The 16,905-nt window shown below is 42.1% G+C and overlaps 1 long non-coding RNA gene across 1 annotated transcript in view; it reads right to left on the bottom strand.

Annotated features, from left to right (window-relative positions):
* Positions 3,409 to 16,905, bottom strand: part of LOC102162952 — a 22,222-nt gene continuing 8,725 nt past the window's right edge. Inside the window, exon 3 of the long non-coding RNA XR_002345018.1 lies at positions 3,409 to 4,416. This is a non-coding gene — a long non-coding RNA (uncharacterized LOC102162952). The remainder of the gene's footprint in view (positions 4,417 to 16,905) is intronic.

Raw genomic sequence — 16,905 nt, 5'->3', positions numbered from 1 at the left:
AAACTGAAACATGATGGAGAATCCCGAAGTATCTGAGTTCCAACCCCAAACAGATGGTGATACAACCAACTAGTGCCCAAAGAGTGAGCCAGACGGCTGGATCCTCTTCTCCAGAAGCCCAACGTGTAAGAAGGCACAAGGTGTTAAAAATTGCCCCTGTCTCTGCTGAGAGATGATGAAGGATTTGCTTTAAGCATATTCCTGCATTCTTGGTGCAGTAGCATTTAGGACTGCTGGCTAGCAAGCAAGGTAGAAATTACTATCTCTAGACTTCCTTCTCCAGCTACCTTCTACACTGTGATGGAAGAGATCATTCTGAACTCTGACCGTTCTATGGATGCAAATGGCCCAAGGCTCCTCATCTCATACAAGGCCATGCATAATCCAGCCCAAGCTTCCTCTAGAGAAACGGGTCACTGGGTCACTCCATTTCTAACCACACTACTCTACTCCCCATCACCCAAACACAGGGGCTGTCACTCCTCTATGCCTTGACTTAGGCTAGTCCCCTACCTGTACTTCCACATTCTCTCATCCTGCTGGAAAATGCAAATGTATATAGGTATATTTCCACTGCAATGCATTGCAATGAATCAGAACTAGAAGCCATGGTAAACCTTTTTTATTTTATTTTTTTTCCTGAGGGGGTGGTGTTTTGGTGGGGAGGATAAGAACAAGTGTTACAAAAATATTCATAGCCTGTGGGATGGAAGAGCTCAGCAAATTCTGGGAGCATCTTTGACAACAGCCTCCTACCTTCCCCCTGTTCAGACTGCCTCAAGTTAGGGTACAGCCCAACCCACTGGTGATGGAGGCTGGGAAGCACGTGATACCTCCAGGGCTTACTCACCATCAGGTTCTCCATCAAGAACTCCTGTTATATTACCTAAACAACCAAATGTCCTCATGTGGTCCCAAGCCTACCTGAGGGCTGTTGCTAAAGCTTTGCTTATGTAAAACACCATACAATGAACCAGGCAATTTGAGTTTTAAAGGTTGGATTTTAAATGTGAATCTGCACAACAGAGAATCCAGGTCCTTACTCCATCTCTCATCTTACCAGCTTTGACTCCCTACTGTTCTGACCCCTCTGGAGCCTCACAGTAGCTCTTGCTCCTTCCTTCACCTGATCTCAGCCCTGATGAGGTGAGCAGCAGAGGTGTGGTAAAGAAAGAACTCGATATATAAGAGGAGGTGAGGTGTGCAGTGATGCATTGCTCATGGCTGTTATTTGGCAATTGCTTTAAAGATAAAAGTTTTATTAAAATTTTCACTCAGGTCAGATTTTTTGCATATCAAATTATCAGAATCAAGGTGTCATGTGACCAAAAAAAAAAAAAAAAGGAAAACAGTCATTGCTGTGGCCAGGGGATAGGGTTGGGGGGAACTTTAGTTTCCAGCATGTATCACTGATACTGTGTGCATGCATTACCTTGTCACCAAAACATAAATGAGGTTTTTTTGGTTTTTTTTTTAAGACTATATATGCCCTTAACAGACCCACTGCACCACGGTCCTAGGGAATAGAGCATGCTAACCCCAGGAGGGCCTAAGGTTAAATATCCAATTAATTCCAATATATTTGCACCACTGCTTTGTTGGAGATGAACATTTGGGGGTTCTCTTTTAAGTGCTTCCTCTTTCTCGTATTGGAGGTAGAGTCTAGAATTGCCTGTGAATTTGTAAATAACAAGAACATAGGAGATGGGTTCAACATCATTTCTCCGACAGGAAGCCAACAAATTACACAAATATGTATCTGAGAAGAAAAGGCATATTTAGGAATGCAAACTCACGTTTCCTGTTGGGGAACATTACAGTCCTGTAATGCAACACAAACGGTCAGCAATCTTCAATAGTAGGGTTTATTGGCTTAATTATTATTTGGAAACTAAACCAGCAAAATACAACATGCTGCAAATTTGTTTCATTTGCTCTCTTCAATCAACTCCAGATGAATTGTTAAGCTTGTTACTCTCTTATAGGCTATCAATAGTTTTTCCATCAAAAAACTATTTCAACTCATTATCGATACTTTTCAAAAACACCACTGTCTAGCCACCATCCTATTGACAGCAGAGGATAAAAGAGAAAACACCTGAGGAAATGTGAGTCAAATGAATTCTGTGAGTAAAACCATCGCTTTTGTTTTAATGTGGTTCATTACATGATCTCTGATGATGCAAGTAAACACAGCAGCATCTCCATTTGCTGGGAGCACTAGCAAAAATTCCCTATACACACCCTCTCTCTGCTCTTCTGAAATAAGAGAGTCGGTGTGGCTAAGAATTATGCTTTGCAGCTCAAGAGCCAGACTGAAATGCCCCACTGGCTCCTAGCTAATCACCTTGGCCAGCTGTCTTAATTTTTCTGCCTAAGTTTCCTCATCTATAAAATAGGGTGAGCACCTGTATCTCTCTCATGGTGGGTGTGCAGAGTAAATAAGATATCACATATCTAGAGTCTGGCAGCAAGTAGGTATGCAATAAATATTAGCTCTTATAATTACATTGTACTGCAACAGCTAGACTACGTGCTGTCCTACCTGGGAGCTTTCCTATCCAGGTACTTCGCCACAGCCTCACTGATGATTTGTTCTGTTCCTGGAGAGTGCATTTCTATTGGTCACCGTTCCCCACATTTCACTGCCTCATTCTGCCTCAGGTCTTTCCCATGTCTGGTTTCCAATACTTTATAGCTGAACAAGCTGGAGATTCAGACTCTTTTCTATCCCCTCCTCTGCTCTGCTCTGACATTGCTCTTCAATGAGGACCAGTGCTGTATCACTCCATGAGGTGAGGGGGGTCCCAACCTCCCCTTGCTCCCAGTCATCCTTCATCTCTAGAGAATGCCTGAGCATAAAATCTTCAGCTCAAAGGAATGGAAAGGAAAAAGGAAGTGGAATTAAAACTCCCCTAAAGGGAAATGGAACATGATTTTACCTTGTTCCAATCTACCCCAAACTCAGGCTTAAGATATGGTGGAAAAATATGGTGGCTTGGGTAGCCTGTGGATTATTTTAAGAAGCAAATCCACAGGCTTTAGATGCAATATTTCACCCAAAATAGACAGATGAATTATCTTTTCCCTCCTGCCTACATAAATCTTACACATCATTCAAGACTATTCTGTAAGTACTCCATCCAGGAATAAACTCTCCCTTCTTTAAATGCCATCATGCCTTGTAACTTGATTCTGGCCCCTATTAATTCCAACCTTATGCGTTTGTTACAGGTATTGGTGACTAAGCCCTAACTTTTCCACTGGGCTGTCAGATATCTGAGCTCAAGGCTCCTGCCTTTATTTCTCATCCGCAGCTTGTCATCCTTGTTCATTTTCATGCTGTGTCATCATTACTGCTCCAGCCTGAATTGATGGCCCCATTTGATGCATGAGCAACAACAATTAGAGATCCAGACTTACAGTGACTTTATATTATCACAGCTTCAGAAACCATGACACAAACCAAGAAATAATCAATGGTGTTGTTTTTAATAGTGCAACTAAAAATGGATTACCTGTTCTAAGCATAGAAAAGCAATTACAGGTGGAGCTGCTATAGAAGGGGAGAGCTGATGTTCAATAATGTGGTAGAGGAAACCTCAGGAAGCTACAAAAGTGGGTGATCTATTCTTAGCCCCAACTGGGAAGTGACTTTTTCACACATAGGGGTGCAAACCTATTAATATAACCACAGCCCTTAAGAATTCAGCTCCTGGTCCCCAAAGTCCTAATCCTCACAAAAGGAATGCAGCAGTCCAATCAATCTTTTCTTGGAGGCACAAAACTCAGAAATCTATATGAACAGAGGCAGCATGTTGGAGAAATATTGAAGGGAAACAAAGTCCTATAAAAAAAAATGTCTGGTGAACTCAGAGCCAGTGACATCAGAGCCAAAAACAGTATTTTCTTCTCATCAGTTTACATATATCTCAAAGCACATGTCATTCAGGGTTGGATATACATGGTCTCTCAGACTTGATTCCAGCCTTTTTCCCCTACAGTGTTTGGAAGATTGACGAGGAACCCTGAAGAAAAGGGTCAAGTCCTTATTTCTCTGACTTCTTCTGACATCTTCAAGATTCCTGTCCACACAGTCCCTTGAAGTCTGACTTCTCAAAGCAGAGAGCCCACGCCCATCCTGCCCAGGTGCTTCAGTGACCTTTACCCCAAAAGTCTTGCCCATCCCAGAGCTCTGCTAGGCAGGGGTCCCTGCTGCTCTCCAGCTTGGCCTGCCTCTAGACCAACTTAATATGTGAGATTTCCCTGCTCTCACCTTGTGCTTGAAGATGGCTCCCTCTGCATCCCTTTTCTCCAGAACACTCAATACCATCTCTGGGATGAGCTCAAGATGTTAAAACAGGCTGGGTGAGCTTTTCTCTCAAGCAGCTTCTCCTCTCTGCAAGTTTCAAGTTTCTAAGGTAAGGAAATATGAAAAACATTGTTTCTCATCTGAAAAAGGGAAGAAGGAGGAAAAAATCAAAAACTCACACCAATGAATATGTCAACCCTTTATTCTGCCATAAGTAAAGACTCTGTAATAAAGGCATAATAAGCAAGACACATACATCCCAGGGAAGATGGGAGACTTTTTGACAAAAGCAACATGAGACAGGCAGAAAAGAAACCAGTTTGGACCAACACTAGACGAGTAAATGGTTATCTCCAAGTTCCTTGTGGAAGAGGGAAAAGAGAAAAGGGCAGAATCTGTGGCATATTTTTCTTTTGCAGCTTGAGGCCTATACATAATAACAGTGAATGGTATTTACGTTCATTCTCCACAATACATTTACCATCTTCATAAAACCCAAGGTACAGAATCCTAAGAGTGTTAGAAACAGACACTAGATTTGGGTGATGCATACCTGAACACCAGAGTTCAAATCAGTGGACAAAACCAAGTGAGTAACCCCCTCTAAAAGGACTGGCTTAACCTCAGATTATTTCCACCTGTATACACAGAATAAAAATACACAGTTTTTGAAAGGGAATCCAGGTGTCTGGGTGAGACTTTTGCACGGCATAGATGATTTGAAAAATAGCAGATGCTTTTATCCAATTTACTACACCGCTCAGTTACTAAGGAAATGGAAATTCTGGAAGTGGGCCAGCCATGCTTAACCAAAAGATTTGCGCTTTCCAAAAAGGAGTGGAGATAAACCTAGCTTATCTTTCCCATCACAGACAAGGCCTACACAAGGCAGAAGTTTTCCAACCATAATATATTGTCCCCAAACTTTTTCATTTTCACTATTTGTTGGATAAACAGTCCTGGATGAAACAACTAAAGAATCTTAAATAAGTGCGGTAAACAAGCAAACCACCAGTCTGCACACACTTGGGGCAACGATATATAACTTCTTATTACACAAGTAATCAAGTAATGCTTGTTTACTGATAAACAAAATAAACCTAGAAATTATATGTCTAAGCCAATCAGAGAAATTAAGAATTGCCTATTATCCTCCCACTAGTGTAATAACCACTATTAACATCTTGGTATAAATTTTTCCATACTTTTTTCATACATACACATAAGTAGACTATATATCTAATTTTTATAAGATTAGGGTTATTGTACATATTATTCTATAACCTATTTTTTCATTTAGGAACATACTTTCATATAAACAGACTTTTATTTAATGATTTTAATACTGACAGAGGACCCCCATTGTACCATGATTATTTTATTAGAAAATGTAGGTTATCTACATTTTTTTGGACACTATAAACAATGTTACAACAGATGAATATACTCAAGATGCACTTCTGGTCATTCCCTTTGGACAAATTCTTTAAAAAGGAATTTGAGGTCAACACTGTTCAGATTTCATAGGTTGTTTTGAGGTACATTGCCAAACCGCCCTTGAGAAGAACGGTTCCAATTTATACTCCCACCTGCATGGTGTGGGTGAGAGTCCAAAACATTAATCTTCTTGCTCTGCCGTAAACACTTTGACAGACCCATCTTCTTATGGCCATAAGAAGCTGAAGCCCTTAAAACATGTCCATCATGTGCAAACAAACACATATAAGAAACAAAATGTTTATGATGATCAGCAGTGTGTGTGTGTGTGTGTGTGTGTGTGCGCGCGCGCGCGCGTGTGTGTGTGCTCAATCAAAACAAAAATCTTCAGGAGAGTCTCATTTGGCAATACCTCTTAAATCATACTCTCTTTGTAAATACGTAGTTTAACCAAGTCACCACATGAGTCTCAGATTCTTTATCAACTAGACACTCTCTAAGGTCCCTTTGGTTCCACAATCTATGATTCTATTCCTCAGATGGAGAGTAAAAGGCACAGGCCCCCCAGGATGGGAAGAGAGGCCTTTCATGGGGCTCTGTTTCCTCTCTAGCCATCTCTCCCCAGTTCCCTGCATAGGCATCTTCCTGCCCGTGCTCTTTCCTGAGGGAACTGGCCTCTCCTGAATTCTGTGGCTTTGGACACCCTATCCATCCTTAGAATATTACCCTTCTCTTCTTTCTCCCATGGCAAATTCTACTCACCCTTTAAGGACCACCCCAATAGCACCGTCTCTGTGAAGCTTTTTTGGATGTCCCCAAAGGTCACTTTCTGTTTTTTCCATGTCACTGTTTCTGCCTCTTTTCTGCCACCAATAACCCTGAAGGTGTTGATGTTCTTGTCTGTCTCTCCCATGCTCTCTGTGCTTCCTGAGTTAAGAACTGTGATGTGCATATTAAAGATGCTTTTTAAGTACTTGATAAATGTGCAAATGAGTGCACAGGTTATAATCCTTCTGAGTCCATTTGTGACATCTCCACAAACTTCAGAGATCTCCCCAAATCTACATCAACTTGAAGACAGTTATTTTGCCCACCCAGGGGCCAGGATTTCTTCTAGGATTTATCCTAGATCCATGCTCCTCTCAAGAGCATGCTCCTCCCTCCTTTTTTTTTTTTTTTTTTTTTTTTTTTTAGGGCTGCACCTGTGGCATATGGAGGTTCCCAGGCTAGGGGTGGAATTGGAGGTACAGCTGCCATCTTACACCACAGCCACAGCAATGCCAGATCACAGCTGCATCTGCGACCTACACCACAGCTTACAGCAACGCTGGATCCTTAACCCACTGAGCAAGGCCAGGAATCAAACCTGTGTCCTCATGGATACTAGCCAGATTTGTTTCCGCTGAGCCACGACGGGAACTCCTCTTCCCTCCTTCTGATGAACAGGTAGAAACTCCTAGGCTAGGAAAGCAGGGGCTTGGACCCAGCCCACATACACAGTGCCAAGGGGCCAACCAGGGACTATCTGCCATCCACATTGACGGCTCCAGGGGGAGAAGGGAATGTTGCAGGAATTCTAGCTGAACATACGTGGGCTGGTAGGTGTAAAGGAGACAGAGTCTTTACATGCCCTTTTAGCAGCCACCTGTAGCATGACAGGGAATAGAAATGAGAGATTAAAGGGGGAAACATGTTTCCCCTACTATCGACTTCATCGCATCAGACTCAGGCAAGGCCTAATGTGACTTTCCCTCAAGCCATGTAAACATTCTCCAGGTGCATCAGGTAGGGCTTCAGAAGTGCTAACACCCTACATGCGGTTCCTGAAGACAATCCCCTCCCACTAATTTTCTCACAGCAAAACAGATACCCAGCTGTTTTTCAAATTGATTTTAATCAAAGGTCTGCTTTTCCTTTTGCCAGGAAATTGCAGCCCTGTCACACAGCCATGGCTGGAGCAGGCTGCCACTGAGCCTTTGGGAGCAGCAAATCCTGGTGTGGGAAGCTGGAATTCTAGGAGCAGAAAGGCTACCTTCAAAACTGCCCTCAAGGCCTGCAGTGAGATTAGTCCAGAACTTTGAAACACGAAGTATAATGGTTGAAAAGTGAAGTTTCCGGAGCTTGATACCCTGGGCTTGAATTCCAGCTCAGCCCTTTTCTGTGTGACACTTGGCAGGTTGCTTTTCTTTCTTTGATCTTTGTTATCTTTTATTTATTTATTTTTTGCTTTTTAGGGCATATGAAAGTTCCCAGGCTAGGGGGCGAATTGAAGTTGCAGCTGCTGGCCTATGCCACAGCTGCAGCAATGTGGGATCCGAGCCATGCCTTGGCCTACACCACAGCTCATGACAATGTCAGATCCTTAACCCACTGAGGGAGGCCAGGAATCAAACCTCAGGCCTCATGGATACTAGTCAGATTCATTTCTGCTGCACCACAATGGGAACTCCATTATCTCTTTTATAAAACTATCAGACTTACTTCACTCTCTCACTGTTTATAAGTCTTTTCTCAAATGTCATCCCTTCCAGACGACTCTGTCTAAAATGGTACTTCCTGCCACTCCCCATCCGCTGTTCTAGCTTTACATTCCTCCTGGCATGTATTAGTATCAATATTCTGTTAGGTCCTTTGTTCACTGATCTCCATTAGTAGGGAGCTCCAAGAAAGCAAGGTCTTTGTCTCACTCTAGAAAAGTTGCCAGCACATATTAGGAACTCAGGAAACACTTGCTGAATGCCTGAGTGGGAACAGTGCTTGTACCTATCGTCAGACTGCTATGGGGATTAAATGAATAAGGCACAAAAATGTTTAGCATATTTCATTAGCATATCAGAGGTACACAGTGTATGATAACCGGTGGTTCTAATAATACTAATAATAAACATTCCATTCCTAGAGTCATTTTTTTAAAAATCTAATAGTGAAAATAGGACCTTATATAGTCCTTTTTTCATGTTCTTTATTGAATTACTTAGCTTCTCCCTCTAAAAAGGATTTTAGCTATCTTACAAAAATACGTAAAACTAGCTGTACCCACCTAACTTGCATCATTCTGGAATATTTTTTACAGTTGTTGATAAATTTTTAATGCATTTTATTTGCTTATTCATATAAGTCATGGTGAACACGGTTAACAGTCTCATTCTTCTCATACACAACACTTAGAGAGTCTAGTGTTCAAACCTTAGAGAAGGAAGTGTACAGCTATCCCCAGCTAAATAGACATGGTGGTCTGGTCTCGGCCCCTTGCCAACATGTACTCATTCTCTGCCCTACAGCTTCACAGCTCTCTCTGAGGACGGCAGCTCTTAGATGTCAGTTAGCGTTCTGGAATACAGTTTCCCACAGGACTGTATTTAATGTACTTAATGTATTTAATGACTCTCCAATATGGAGTATTGCAACGCTCACAGCTGTAACAGGTTCCCTCCATTTTTCCCTTTCACTTTCTATACAGCATGTAGACCTTTGGAATCAGTGTTCCCATGTGGTTAGTCCTGTAGAGTTTCACTCATCTTTTCATCCCCATTCACTCTTCTCATCTCCCAGTGGCCTTTGTCCGTATCTGTCATCCTGATCTCTGTTTTACTGCTGCCTATGCAGTTCTTAGATGGCTCCCAAAGTCTTTAGACATGATTTCTTTTTACACTCCTAAATTACTTGATTAAGCAAATATATGCCCAAAAATTCATAAAATTTCTTAGTTAAATTAATAAATACTCAAATAGGAGTTCCTGTCGTGGCACAGCAGAAACGAATCCAACTAGGAACCATGAGGTTGCAGGTTCGATCCCTGGCCTCGTTCAGTGGGTTAAGGATCTGGTGTTGCCGTGAGCTGTAGTGTAGGTCGCAGACTCGGCTCGGATCTCATGTTGCTGTCGCTGTGGTGTAGGCTGGCACCTGTAGCTCTGATTAGACTCCTAGCATGGGAATCTCCATATGTCACGGGTGCGGCACTAAAAAGCAAAATAGATAAATAAATATATACATACATACATACGTACTCAAATAGTCTTTGGTTTAATTGATAAATGCTCATAAAAGAGTTTACTTTTTGTAAACAATTCTGTACCTGGTATTGTCCAAAATAGATGATATGCTGAGTATTATGTATTGTAGAAATTCTAAGCTTAATTCAAAAAGATTAGGTCAGTGAATCCACAGAAACATGTATTATTTATACATGGTCCTAATCAGAATCTTCACTATTATAGTTTCTAACAGGCTTGTTTTCCACATGATCACCAGAATCTTGCACCAGTTGAAGTGGTCAAGAGAACATTTCATCTAGCTAAACTTTGAGAAAACATACTTTAGCATTAAATAGTCAAGAAAAATTCTAAAATAGAAAAAGAAATGTGAGAACAAATCACCAAGATGAGAAATCAAGAAGAGATAATCAGATAAAGCAAAGGGTAAAATAATTCCTAAGAAAAAGATATGTTTTTCTGCATAACGGCTAAAGTTAAGCCTCAGCCACAAATCTGGCTGCAATGTGTAAGGCAAAGAGGAAAACATATTCGCTTATGAGACTCACAAATTGTCAGTTCACTTATGAGAGTCACAGGACTGCCTAGAAATGCAATCCTAGAAAATTTCCCTTGTGAGTCCTATAATAAAGGGAATACTGCATAAGGGGGTGAATTACTTCCTCAGCAACCCCCTACATTAAATACCATGGAGAGTTAAATAGGAGTACTTCTTCCAGCATCCACAGCAGCAGTAAATGTCATTACCTACAAGGCCACTCACAAAAAGTGGTCCATGAGGAGTTGAGACAGCAGTGTCCCAGGATGTAACTCTCAATTCAGGAATAACTTCTAGAATTTTTTAAAGAATAGACTTAACCGTTCACTCAGTAAATACTGAATGGGTATTTAATGGGTCAGGTACCACACTGGGCATTAGGGAAAAAGCAATAACAAGACAAATGTTGTCCCATCCTTCAGAGAATAACATTACTTGTTGGAAAGATAGACCAACAACTATGAAATGTTGAGATGTGTGTAAGGAGAGGGCAGCCAAACCTGGGATTTTCAGCTCCTTGGCCATCTCATCTCCGGTTGCTTTTTCCTGCACTTTACTATAGCTGATGTAGTCTTACTATCATGTACTACCTGGTTATTACTGTAATCAGTACCACCGCCGAATCTGCTTGTGAAGACCCACTCTCCACCCCTCAGCCCCTCCCCAGGCCCAGGTCACCCCCGTGATTCTTTCACCTCACTGATATCCCGAAACCATCCGCCACATTCTCACTACCCACAATCAGTCCCCTCATTTTCTTATTCATTGAGATCACATAGTCTATAATTTATAATCACCTCCTCCTTTATACCTCTCTTTTCTGTCAACACTTGCTTGGAATAAAACATGCCTGGCGGAATCCAGTTTATCCACTCCCATATTTTAAAACTGGAGTATTTGTGAAGGATAAACACACGCACAAAATAAACCTAACCAATTTCACTTTAAATTCATGATCAAAAATCTGAATAAAACACTCAATACTCCTCTTGCGTTTTCTTAGTAAATTAACTCTTCTAATTTGTACTGATTATTTCACACCTTCTACAGTTTCTCTTCTCAATGTTTCTTTGAATATGAACTAAACGTGATTTTTAAGTCCTCTTTATGATGAAAAGAAACCATCAGATAAGGATTTATATATCTTCCTCCCCACCTAATCTGTGAATCTGTATCTATTTCTCTTGTTTCAAGGGAGTAAGCAGAGCTTTGCCAACAAATGCCCATCTACGCTCTGGAGCTCTAGAACCCTGACCTCTGCGCCTTCTCAAAGATTTCCTTCACTTCGCTGCATTTTCAATTTGTGCTCGTTTTTTGGATTATCCCCATCAATGCACAAACACGCTATAGAATGTCTTCTGGTAAAAACAGACAAACAAAACCCCAAATCCCTCACCCGATATTCCCCTCCAGCTGCTCAATTTCTCTTTCACATACAGTAGAAACAAACAGACCCTCTGCTCTTTTCCTTCTCATGGTTTATTCCAATTTTACTTCTACCCTCCGGACTCCATTGACATGTCTCTGTTAATGTCACCCATGATCTCTGTGTTGCCAAATATAATGGACTGTACTGCACTTCACCTTCACCTCTAACCAGTCCTCCTTGAAAACTGCCCTTCTTCAGCTCTGGAAATACCACATTCCTTTGGTTTTCCTCCTACTTCAGTGGCCTCCTTTCTGAAATCACTTACTGGTTCCTCTTTTTCTGCCCAGCTGCACCTCTGAGCTGTGCACACCTATATTCAACCGCCTGCTTAATACAGAGGTGTTGGAAGGACAGTGTAACTTAGGGTGGCAAGAGAGAGAACATCCTTGCCAGGATGCTACTATAGAAGCCTGGGCAACAGATGATGCTAGCAATGGATATGGAGAGAAGTGTGCTGACCCAAGAGATGTTTAAGAGAAAGAGTTATCTGGATCCAGGGATTGATAGGGGTGGCAGAGGGTGAGAGAAGAAGAAACAAAGATAACAACCAGGGGGGTATCTTTCGCTAAGATTAAGTTGGAAGGAAAATGGGTTGCATTCAATACATCCTTTAGAAGTTTGCCAGAAACCTACCCATGGAATCAGTGGCATTCATTGCTTCAAGAAAAGGATGGACACAGCCTAGAACAAAGGAATTGTCAACATTGAGTTTCAAATTCAATTTATTTTTTATACCCATATACGACATTTTTGAAAGCCAAGATTTGTTGAAGGAAAAATGTATTTTCTTAAATCTAAAACTCACGTTCACAGATCAAGAGCAAAGTGTGGAGTTCTGAGTATAAAACTCTGCCAAGCTATCAGGTAGGCTAGGGCCTGTCATAGATAGGATTCTTTGAAGCTGTCATTTAAATGGAATTTGGAGTGTTACATGTTTATTGGAGCTCAGCTCCTGTGAGAGGAAAGGAGGAAGGAGAATTTGGAGGTTAAATAAGTTGAACTTCAAGGCTGGTCCAATGAAGCCTTGCTCCAACCAGTGAGGAGTTCTCAAATGAGCACTGCCCAGTGGAGTCATCTGCATGGGGCTTAAATGGCTGGGCTTCTGCATCCCTGCCTTACATAGATTTGGGCTGCTCTGGGGAGGGTGTGATCTAGGATGAGACAGCTCGGCAGCTCAGGCAGTCCCCAAAGGGGCTAAGCTGGAGGCCATCTGTGATGGCACCCTGGTTGCTGGGGCAACACGCCCTTCTTCCAGGGGTATGCAGGAGATACACATCCCTGCAGGGAACTTCCAGTCTGGGGAAGAACTAGAAAAAGAGGGAGAGAAAGGTAAGAGGTGAAATAGGTGTGTTCTTAGGTTCTATAAAAAGGTATTATAGTTCAAGTCCTCTGGGAATATCCAGCCAAAGTCAGAGCAAGCAGACTGAGTAGCCCAGCAGTCTGGAAAGCAAGGGCCCTTTTCACAGAGACTTGTGCCAACCCTGCCAGCAGGAGATTGATTTATAAAGAGTGACCACAGTCACAGCACCAACAAAAGTCCTGGGCCACGTGGGCCTGGGGTTCCAAGCTATTCCTATGACAAAGGTCAGCCTTCTTGGTCAACTCCCCTGCTCTTCTCTAGCCCCATCCCATCCCTGACAGCAGTAGAGCTATGACCACCTCCACCTGTACTGGCTAAGGAAGGTCTTGGATGGACATGAAGTGATGTGGATGACCTATTCCAGCACGGAGAGAATTACAAGGCACTTACTGTCTTTCCCTCTTCAAGACCAGGGTCTCTCATGTTCAGTCCTTTCATGCTCTAGTGCTTTTGAGTTCTAAGCCAAGGGGAGAAATTCTAAGCCCAGCAAATTTGGAAGAAGCCCATGAAGTAGCTGCCTTCACCTGCTTATTTAGAGTTAAAGGAGGCATCCATCTCCCCCTTCAGGGATGGCAGCCTTCACAAAGCAGACTAAGAAAAAATGATGGTGCTAACTCAGACTCTGAGAGGGTTTATTATATTAAAGGGAAGAAAATAAATCCTCTCACTCCAGCATGTCTGAGTTAGCCCCATCCCATTTCTTGTCTCAGCTATCCCCCCCCACCAGGACACCCCAGCAAAACAGAGCTGGAGAGGATAAAGAAGTCAGACCAAGGTACTTGTTAAACCACCAAGTGCTGAAACACTTATGGAGGGCTTGTATTTGAACTCTGAGAATGAAGACAGAGAGTGAGGCTAGCATAAATTAAGGGGGGGGGGTAACAAGCATAAAAATGCAGGCTAAATTTTTGCAAAATTCCATTTTTTTTGGTAAATATAGCTAATGAAAATCCCTCATATATTCATTTTTCTTCCCCAGCTCATGGCCTGCCCAATGCATTCAATTTCACTGAGAGCTGAACACTCCGCCAAGCTCTGGGATCATAAAACGTGCCCTCATGGAGTGACAGTACAATGGGAAAGGTGACAAATATTTATATTCTAGGACTCTAACCACCTAGCCTTAAAAGCATGTGGTGCTATCTCCATTTGTTTTTCAGAAAAATAGAAGGAGACTTAACCCATCTAGCTAATTGTAAAATTATAATCACTCCAAAATGTGTTTTTATTTTAAATAATATTTGATCTGCAAAACTTGAACTCCCCCTTAGTATTCAAGGAACTGTGATATGTCCTCCAGTAATGGGGAAAAAGAACAAATTTTGAGAGGAATGTGAAAGCCCTCTAGGCATAGAAAATGTTTTCAATAATTCTCAACAAGTTGGACCCACAGAGCAGTGGATGAGTCCAGTCTGAACTGGGTGGAAACTGGAGATGTTAGGTCATGCTCTGAGCCAGTGCTTGACCCAATGTTTTGCTGGGTCAAAGGATGAGGGTGAGAGAAAGTTGGCAGGTACCCTGTGAACACGTAAACCACTGAGTAGACTGCTGCTCATTCACAGCCATGGCTATGGCCCCAGTTAGCCACTTCTGTGACTGCTAGAGACAAAAAGATGCGGGAGCTCGGCTCAGTGGGCTGAGCTGAAAGCTCCTTGTCAGGGATTCCCAGGCTGCTCTCCTAGGAAAGCAGACTGAGGCAGAGCCACTCATGGGACAGCAGCAACTGAGACACTGAGGGCTCCCTGGAACAATGACTTAAGAGTCAGCACTACTTCTACCCCGGCCCTCTCAGGTTGTTCTGAACACACTGACTATCAATCACTCACCTTATTAAGGGTTCCCCACGAGGCCTGACTCTGCATGTTTAACCAGCAAAAAGCAATGGTAGAATACGTGCCCTCTTCTGTAGGTATGTTATATATTTCAACAAAAAGTTAAACATTAAAAGAATAATAATGACAAGCTGGGAACAATCTTAGCCATCTGCTTTCTTTCCCTTCCTCTATCTTCATGGTAGTTGGAGCAACCTACAGAAGCCTTCATTTCAGGTTTGGGGTACAGATAATAAAAGGCAGGAGCTGGCCAACATTCCTAGCTCTCCCTCCATGAAAGTCAAAAAGCTCTTTTCAAATGCCTGATTTCACAGGGCTCCTCTTTGTAGATTTTCCCATATTCCCTCCAACAGAAGTTGGAAAGCCCGGGCCTGTTTGAAGTATCAGCAGGTGGAGCTGGAGAGCTAAGTGAGGCCCTTGGTTAGGGGACATTTCAGACAAATGCTTGGAGAACTGAGCAGATGGCGCTTGGATGGGAGCAAATAAAAGGGTCAATTTATAAAAGACGCTGTGTATTCTTATCAAGTCCAGTGGATGTTGTCAAGGAAAAGTCATTGCGGAGGTCCTTATTTTCTGCATTCATTGATTCCCTCAACAATATTAAGGAGATGCCCACCACGTGCCCAGGATTGCGTTGTACACTGTAAGTGCAGAAGGAAATTAGACACAGTTTAGCCCTCATGGAACTTATATTCGGAGGAGTTGGTTCACCTTACCTGCACGTAGGCATTAGATAGACCTTTATCTGCTTCCTGGCTCTGATACTTAGTTGGGAACCCATCAAATATATTTAAATACATTGATTCATAATGTTTATTTAAGTCAAATTGATTATTTGGGGGGGAAAACAGAGAACCAAGTATCATGAGAACTGACAAATAAAGAGAAAGAATCAAGCATGTATATTGTCTTTACTATGTACACTAAGTACTCCTGGGAATCCACCAAGTGGATGATAGAAATCATCTTATTGTAAAATATTCCAGAGTTCCTGTCATGGCACAGCGGAAATGAATCCAACTAGGAGCCATGAGGTTGCAGGTCTGATCCCTGGCCTTGCTCAGTGGGTTAAGGATCTGTTGTTGCCATGAGCTGTGTTGGAGGTCACAGACGCGGCTCAGATCTGGTGTTTCTGTGGCTCTGGCATAGGCCAGAAGCTGTAGCTCCGATCAGACTCCTAGCCTGGGAACCTCCATGTGCGGCCCTCAAAAGACAAACGACAAATATATATATATTTTCCAAGTAATAAATTTAGAATTTATAGATGTCATTCTTCTGCAAGCTCTAAAAAACAAATTTATTTAGGTAACAAGCATGAATAGCTGCTAACATCCCTAAAAGAGAGGCAAGGAGACCTCATGTGCTTTCTGAGGAAAGACCTCACCAACACCTTAATGGTGCCAAAGTATAGCCCAGTAGCAGGGCAGATTCTGAGCAAGCACAAGTAGTCTTGCCAAAGGGACAGAACTGACTCTGATCAAGCCTCTGCATCCAGCTGTCGATTAACAAAAATACAGAAGATGGCGGAACATACTGAGTTACCATAGGACACAGTCAACAAAATCAGGACTGTGGGAAACTACAGATCAAATGCCCTGGGTTTTTTCAACAGATAAATTATAAGGAAAAGAAGAGGAAGTCTTCTTTAGTCTTTAGTCTCTATAGACTAAAAGAGACTAAAGAGACTTTTTTTAAGTCTATGCTATAGTGTTCTAGAGATGTACCCAATTAAGGATGGGTGATAGACTATTAAAAATACACCCACACGGAAGCGACCACTACGGAAGTCAGGAGTCTGGTTACTTTCAGAGAAAAGGATAAACTGAGTTTGCAGCATGTGAAAGGATGCCTGCGGGGGTGGGGGGGGCAAGTTCTATTTCTTGACCTGGGGTGTTTACAAAGGAGTTCACCTTATAAAATAAAATAGCAACAGTAATGATATAACAAGAAATTATTCATTTCTTTTATGTAGCTTTTTATCTGTGCTTTATTTTACAATAAAAAG

The sequence above is a fragment of the Sus scrofa genome, chromosome 1, assembly GCF_000003025.6.
Source record: "Sus scrofa isolate TJ Tabasco breed Duroc chromosome 1, Sscrofa11.1, whole genome shotgun sequence".
Classification (NCBI taxonomy): domain Eukaryota; kingdom Metazoa; phylum Chordata; class Mammalia; order Artiodactyla; family Suidae; genus Sus; species Sus scrofa.
Note: the sequence above shows the minus strand (reverse complement) of the source record. Positions and strands in the feature narration are given on the sequence as shown.